This window comes from Homarus americanus, unplaced genomic scaffold, assembly GCF_018991925.1.
Source record: "Homarus americanus isolate GMGI-L3 unplaced genomic scaffold, GMGI_Hamer_2.0 scaffold52512, whole genome shotgun sequence".
NCBI lineage: Eukaryota > Metazoa > Arthropoda > Malacostraca > Decapoda > Nephropidae > Homarus > Homarus americanus.
The window spans coordinates 705,333-713,614 of record NW_024735442.1 but is presented as its reverse complement, the minus strand read 5'-3'; the positions used below and the strand labels follow the sequence as shown (position 1 = coordinate 713,614).

Below are 8,282 nucleotides of genomic sequence, written 5' to 3'. Positions count from 1 at the left end.
ATAGGCTGGATAGATACTGTACATGAGTGATAATGATTCGGTGAAACTTGAAGGCTTGTTGGGGTGTTCATCTTATTCATGTTGTTATGTCGGCAGAGTCAGAGATCAGATCATACCTGAGGTGAGGTGGGTGATGGCCAGCATTAAAGTGCAGGCAGTGAGGGTACAGAAGCAGTTGCATACTCCACAAGCCGGCTATGTGTTCGTTCTTCTGCTCCGGCACAACTGATAACACCTTATCGTTATCATCAGTCATGTGGACCACCCTGTTAGCCCCGAAGGTACCCCCTACCCCCTCCCCTACCCCCCACGAATAAGCCCAATATACTTTGATTTTGTTTAGTAAGATGACTATTGTGTTACGTACTTGAGTAAAGTGTCTGGTAATGTTGAGGAGTTCAGCAAGATACTTGTTGTCACTTGTGTTTTCAACTATAATATACCAGAAACTGTGGAAGGGGTAGAAGTGCCAGATATGGGGTAAGGGGGTGCCTTGTCCCCCCCCTCCACCTGCCCTGTTTGACAGAGGTGAGGCAGTGGCCCTGCGGACCCCCTGGCTTCCGCACGCTGCCTGTCTCTTCTTACCTCCCACCACATCACACAACACAACACAGGTAAGCCTCCACCACTTACACTCCCAAGCAGTATCTTCAACATCACGTATAATCTTTTATCTTCGCACCAAACCCCAAATTTAACCTTATTATAAATCTTTACCTTCCGTCTATCATCCGGTTCATGAGTAATAAAACCGAAAGACCAAATAATCTTATTCAGACGTAACTACAAATAAAACCTTAAATACGCCGACCAAATATTTTGTTTATATACAAATCGAAGACCTGAACAAATGTTTGACCACCACAGATCAGTTGTCTTGAATTTGAATTACACTGGAAATGTTTGATCTTTACAATGGATTAATATTCTGATGTCCTCTACACGCCAGTAACTATACGACGAAAGAGAAGATAATTCAATCGCATCTGTAGACCTAAAATTAATCTTGACCTCAGACTGAACATACTGTTGATGTCCAGAAAGTCTGTAAGTCTCCAAAATAAACAGGAGAAACGCAGCCTAACGTCCAGAATTTCCATTAAGAGCCAACTGACTCATATATGTAACTGCGACACATTTAGCAGCAGTAAAGAACAAAAATTAAGGAAAACTGGAGATGGAGGAGGAGGGGAGAGGAGGCGGCAGACAGACAGGCTCTTATATACGATGTTGTTGTCGCTGGAGGTGAAGTATCTCATTAATGCTGGCAGCCACCCTAACAGGAACACCTCACAACACTTTCCGGCTACTACACAACACGACACAAAGGTTAACGCCACACCACAATCATAAGGGTTATGTGTCGCTGACGTTATGATGTTATTACTGCGCTTCAACAACTCAACAGGTCTTTAAGCGCGAAACAAAGTAATTAATCACACTAATTCATCAATCGTTACAAATTATAAAAGACAGAACACACACACACACACACACACACACACACATACATCAATGAAGCTCGCGAAGTACTGAGACAATATATATATATATATATATATATATATATATATATATATATATATATATATATATATATATATATATATATATATATATATATATATATATATATATATATATATATATATGTGTGGGTGAAAGTGTGACCGTGGGGGTGTGGGGGTGTAGGTGTGGGCGGAGTGTATGTGTCTGGCTTGGTCTGTGTGGGTGTGAGTTGGTGGAGGGTGTAGGTGTGGGTGGAGGGTGTAAGAACATAAGAACATAAGAAAAAAAGGAGTCTGCAATAGGCCGGTTGGCCTGTGCATGGCAGCTCCTGTCGAGAGTTACTACCACTCTCTATCATCCATGAATCTATCCAGCCTCCCTTTGAAACTTTCCAGCGTTCCAGCACTTACTACAAAGTTGCTAAGCTTGTTCCACTCGTCCACCACCCTCTTTGTAAACCAGTTCCTTCCTATCTCCCTCCTAAACTTATCCAACTTGAATCCGTTGTTCCGAGTCCTATCCTGCTCGGATATTCCAAGAACTTTATCTATATCCCCTTTATTGATTCCTTTCACCCACTTAAATACTTCTATCATGTCTCCCCGCACTCTTCGTCTTTCTAGGGAATGCAAGTTTAGTTTCTTTAACCTATCCTGATTTGGAAGGTTTCTAAGTCCCGGAATCATTTTCGTCATTCTTCGCTGCACCGACTCTAGTGAATTGATATCCATTCTATAATAAGAGCACCAGAACTGAACCGCATAATCGAGGTGCGGCCTGACTAGCGCAGGATATAGTTGCAATAAGACCTCTGCACTCTTATTACTTACACTTCTAGATATAAAACCCAATACTCTGTTTGCCTCATTTCGAACATTAACGCACTGTTTTCTAGGCCGTAGGTCCGGGCATACAAGTACCCCTAGGTCTCTTTCACAAGTCGACTTCTCTAGGTTGATGTTGTTAAGGCTGTATACATTGATAGCATGTGTTCTTCCAATATTAAGTACACTGCACTTGCTGGTGTTGAATTTCATTTGCCATTTTTCAGACCACCCCTGCAGTTTATTTAGATCCTCCTGTAATACATTTGCATCCTGCCCTGAATTAATCTGCCGCCCTATTTTGGTGTCATCCGCAAACTTGCTTATGTCACTGCTGATCCCAGTATCTAGATCGTTTATGTAGATTATGAACAAGAGTGGGCCTAGTACTGACCCCTGGGGAACCCCACTGGTTACACGACCCGACTCAGATTTAACACCATCTACGCTGACCCTCTGCGTTCTATCGGTGAGCCATGATTTTATCCAATTTAAAACTTTCCCCTCGATACCATGAGCCTTAATTTTTCTCAGAAGCCTCTGATGCGGTACTTTGTCAAATGCGGAGTGTATGTGTGTGGGTGGAGGGTATAGTCTGTGTTATACAAAATGACGGTCGTGGACAAGATGGAACCAAATAGGAAAGAAATTATCACCGAGATTCATCTTGTTACCTTCAGAGTTGTGCGCCTTCATGACTGACTGACTCGCTGAGGCATCCAAACAAGAAATGATAACACAGAAACAATAATTACATATATTAGACGGTGACCAATATGACAGAATCCTTTTATAAATAATGTAATATTTGTAATGCGTTGCCTGAAAGACTTAATATCCAGGAATAAGCTGATGGAACGTGTCATGAGGCGTGACTGTTGATATAGGTAACAAGCATGACACTTCGAGGCCATGACACCCATCTGACACTTCTGACACATACACCCATCGCCGTCCTCACTCTGGGCACCACTTACCCGTTCCCACAATGACAGGATACCTGGAAGTAAAGGGCGTGCATGGCTGTAGATGTAATGGTTATATCATTATTTGGTGACCAGGCTGTGACCTAGATGTGTTTTACCGGGTGTGTGATAAGTTTTGGGGGGGAACCATACGAAGCTTCTTATGCTGGATACAGTGCACACTTTATTTATTTATTATTATTAGTAGTAGTAGCATTATATTATTTTATTTATTTATTTATTTATATCACACTCAAACACAGAAAACATGGACCGCGGATATGTTACTGTAACCTATAATAAGTTGTGATGCTGCTGTTGGCCGCCTCACCGCCACTCATTGATAACATGCTCTCTTATATTATATATCTGGGTACAGTACTTCACCACGTATCACGGCGCTCACAACTATCTCAGTGGTTGTTTTTATCGAGAAAAATAATCTAACTGTACTTGTTTGTGATGGTGTACACAGCAGCGCTCACTGGACGATGGTGGCGCGTGATCACTAATACTTTATGGTAGAAGTACATGACTCATGCCTCTAGCTCATGTGTAATTATATAACACTGGGAGTACCTGGAGATTAGGACCCGAGCTTATTTCACCTGATGACTAAGCACCCTATTGCTAACTGCTGTGGTGGGGATGGGTAGCTTAGGTTAGGTTAGGTTATAGATTAAATAAGCTGTGGGCTAATCTTAAGATGGTATAAACTGAGGGCAGGTTGTAACAAATGATGATTATTATATATGTGTCCCTACTTTAATTAGGAATTAGGACTCTTATTAACGGTTACTGTATTTATTGAATACTTTATATTAGGGTTTAAAAGTTACACTCCAAAATAATAAACCTATGTTCCTAGCTAGTTAAACGGGGACCACGTATCTCACAACAAATGGGAACTGAGGATTTACCAAATAGAATACACCCAAATACCTGCCATGTTGTCACCACAGACGTCACACACCTCCCTACACAAAATTCCAACACAGACTCCTGTTCAAACCGCGTCAGTCTACAAGAGACGCCACAACTTCAATGACGTTACGCCTCATAGGCTTCCTCATTGGTTGAAAACAGGCCTAAGGCCTTCACACTATTGGCTCGGAATTGGTGGGAACTCCCGGGTGGCGGGAAACTCATGACATTGTTGCAAGGTTATCTTAAGGTGTTATAAACTGGAGAAGACTTGTCGTAAGGTGAAATAAGCTAGGGGTTAATGTTAAGGTAAAATAAGCTGGGAAAGTTAATCTTGAAGTGAAATAAGCTGGAGGAGGTTAATCTTGAAGTGAAATAAGCTGGGTGAGGTTAATCTTAAGGTAATCACACGCTATACTGGAGAACATTGCGACACAGTCCCTCGCCATTAACCTCTAACATTACCTAACTTTTTTATCAGTACGAGACATTTCTGAGGCAGGTGAGCAAGTGAGACGTTATTAAACTTGTTCCTCTTAATCTCTCCTCATAATTTTTAATCTTATTCCTTGTTAGTCAATAATTCCTGTGGGAGGTCAGTGGATCAATCCTCTTAAGGTGTTATCGTGTGTGTTGTTATCAGCTGATCCAATCACCGCTGAGTAGTACAAACAACAGTAAGGTACACGTCTAATATACCAACCACCCGGCGGTACTCCCTCCACACATGACGCAACACACTGCCATTACACCATCTTAGTAATCTTCCTCTGGGTATCATGACGTAACACACCTGGTACCTCATCTTGGTAACCTGACTGCGCGCGCGCGCGCGCGCGTGTGTGTGTGTGTGTGTGTGTGTGTTAATTAATTATTATTTTAACTTTGCCACTACGAGGTAGTAGAGAATGACTTTAGCAAATCGTTTGACAGAGTACCGCATCAGAGGCTTCTGAGAAAAGTTAAGGCTCATGGTATCGAGGGGAAAGTTTTAAATTGGATAAAATCATGGCTCACCGATAGAACACAGAGGGTCAGCGTAAATGGTGTTAAATCTGAGTGCGGCTGTGTAACCAGTGGGGTTCCACAGGGGTCAATACTGGGCCCACCCCTGTTCATAATCTACATAAACGATCTAGATACTGGGATCAGCAGTGACATAAGCAAGTTTGCGGATGACACCAAAATAAGACGGCAGATTAATTCAGGGAAGGATGCAAATGCACTACAAGAGGATTTAAATAAACTGCAAGAGTGGTCAGAGAAATGGCAAATGAAATTCAACACCAGCAAGTGCAGCGTACTAAATATTGGAAAAACAAATACTGTCAATGTATACAGCCTTAACAACATCAACCTAGAGAAGTCGACTTGTGAAAGAGACTTAGGGGCACTTGTAAGCCCGGACCTACGGCCTAGAAAACAGTGCGTTAATGTTCGAAATAAGGCAAACAGAGTATTAGGTTTTATATCTAGAAGTGTAAGTAATAAGAGTGCAGAGGTCTTATTGCAACTATATCTTGCGTTAGTCAGGCCGCACCTCGATTATGCTGTTCAGTTATGGTGCCCTTATTATAAGATAGATGTCAATTCACTGGAGTCGGTGCAGCGAAGAATGACGAAAATGATTCCGGGACTTAGAAACCTTCTATATCAAGATAGATTAAAGAAACTAAACTTGCATTCCTAGAAAGACGAAGAGTGCGGGGAGATGTGATAGAAATATTTCAGTGGGTGAAAGGAATCAATAAAGGGGATATAGATAAAGTTCTTATAATATCCGAGCAGGATAGGACTCGAAGCAACGGACTTAAGTTGGATAAGTTTAGGTTGAGGAGGAAGATAGGAAGGAACTGGTTCACAAATAGGGTGGTAGAAGAATGGAACAAGCTTAGCAACTTTGTAGTAAGTGCTGGAACGCTGGAAAGCTTTAAAAGGAGGCTGGATAGATTCATGGATGATAGAGAGTGGTAGTAACTCTCGACAGGAGCTGCCATGCACAGGCCAACCGGCCTATTGCAGACTCCTTGCTTTCTTATGTTCTTATATCGTGGTGATGACAGTGTGAAGTGTATGTGGCGGTGAAGACAGTGTGTGGTGTATGTGGTGGTGATGACAGTGTGTGGTGTATGTGGTGGTGAAGACAGTGTGTGGTGTATGTGGTGGTGATGACAGTGTGTGGTGTATGTGGTGGTGATGACAGTGTGTGGTGTATGTGGTGGTGATGACAGTGTGTGGTGTATGTGGTGGTGATGGCAGAGTTTTAAGATATAAAGGTTCGTAATCAAGAGGATGTCGTAAGGTAAGGTGATAAGCTCGACTACAAGTGATGATCGTTAGACTTGCTGATAAGATACTACAACATCCCCTGGCTCGTCAACACAAACTCTCTCTCTCTCTCTCTCTGTAAATCACTTTTCATATAAGTTAAACGCTGCAGGAAACTACCATAGTTCGGGGTTCACTTTTGTACTTATTCAAAACGTCTTTTCACCTGTTCGCGTTGTTCTACTCTTAATCTAAATCTTTCAATATTTATCAACTCTCATTGTGTTTGCAAATCGAAAAAAGGCGATAATGAAAAATCAGTGTGTGTTTGTAGTTCCCTGATGAGAGCTGACTTGAAAAGGGATAAAAGAAAATAGATTTTTTAATTACAACAGATGGTCGCCATTCATTTGTACTGAACGACACTCTGATAGAGAATTAATATGAACTTGATTTCCCACGTCTTGCATTGACCGACCACCCTCAGTACTCTCAGTATTTATTAGTTAATACTGATATTCTATACAAGGTTAACACTCCTGAGTATCTAAGACAATTACTTAAGAATTATATACCTAATAATGAAAGGGAAAGGTTCCATGGACGATGTACAGGTATTCGAGAGAAGGGGAGTGTCTGAGACGATCAAGGCGATGCGAGGAATATATCATGAAGCAGTGTACAATACATAGGAACATAAGAAAATAAGGAGTCTGGAATAGGTCGGTTGGCCTGTGCATGGCAGCTCCTGTCGAGAGTTACTACCACTCTCTATCATCCATGAATCTATCCAGCCTCCTTTTAAAACTTTCCAGAGTTCCAGCACTTACTACAAAGTTGCTAAGCTTGTTCCACTCGTCTACCACCCTATTTGTAAACCAGTTTCTTCCTATCTCCCTCCTAAACCTAAACTTATCCAACTTAAATCCGTTGCTTCGAGTCCTATCCTGCTCGGATATTATAAGAACTTTATCTATATCTCATTTATTGATTCCTTTCACCCACTTGACTACTTCTATCATATCTCCCCGCACTCTTCGTCTTTCTAGGGAATGCAAGTTTAGTTTCTTTAACCTATCCTTATTTGGAAGGTTTCTAAGTCCCGGAATCATTTTCGTCATTCTTCGCTGCACCGACTCTAGTGAATTGATATCCACTCTATAATAAGGGCACCAGAACTGAACAGCATAATCGAGGTGCGGCCTGACTAGCGCAAGATATAGTTGCAATAAGACCTCTGCACTCTTATTACTTACACTTCTAGATATATAACCTAATACTCTGTTTGCCTTATTTCGAACATTAACGCACTGTTTTCTAGGCCGTAGGTCCGGGCTTACAAGTGCCCCTAAGTCTCTTTTTCACAAGTCGACTCCTCTCGGTTGATGTTGTTAAGGCTGTACAACACCATGGCAGTACAAGAGGTGACAGTTGTGAAGCTCTTCAAGACAAGTATAGGAGCCTAAGCTGGGGCCGTACGTTCCATATGTGCACTGTATGTAGTTTGGAACAGCTTATGTGAACGGGTAGTCAAGTCTCCAAACGTGGTGATTTGTGAGAGGCGACTGTACAAGTATTAAGCAGATCAACATTGTGACTGTGCAAAGAGGTAAGATTGGCTGGGAGTGAATACACTGGTTGATTACGAGTTGTAGATAATTTTTACAGTGGTTGGGACGGGGCTGTTCTTATTGCGATCAGTACGTGCTCGTGTGGGCTGCATGTGGTTGTGGTGTCGAACAGCAATTCGCGGACGAGGGATCTCGGGTGGAAGTAGGAGCCGGTGTTGAGG

The 8,282-nt window shown here is 42.0% G+C and overlaps 1 protein-coding gene across 1 annotated transcript in view; it reads left to right on the top strand.

Annotated features, from left to right (window-relative positions):
• The first annotated feature begins 512 nt into the window (after positions 1–512).
• The window catches only part of LOC121870958 (villin-1-like), a 55,293-nt gene continuing 47,523 nt past the window's right edge, over positions 513–8,282 (top strand). Inside the window, exon 1 of the mRNA XM_042372941.1 lies at positions 513–614. The gene's annotated coding sequence lies outside the window, so the exon portion shown is untranslated. The remainder of the gene's footprint in view (positions 615–8,282) is intronic.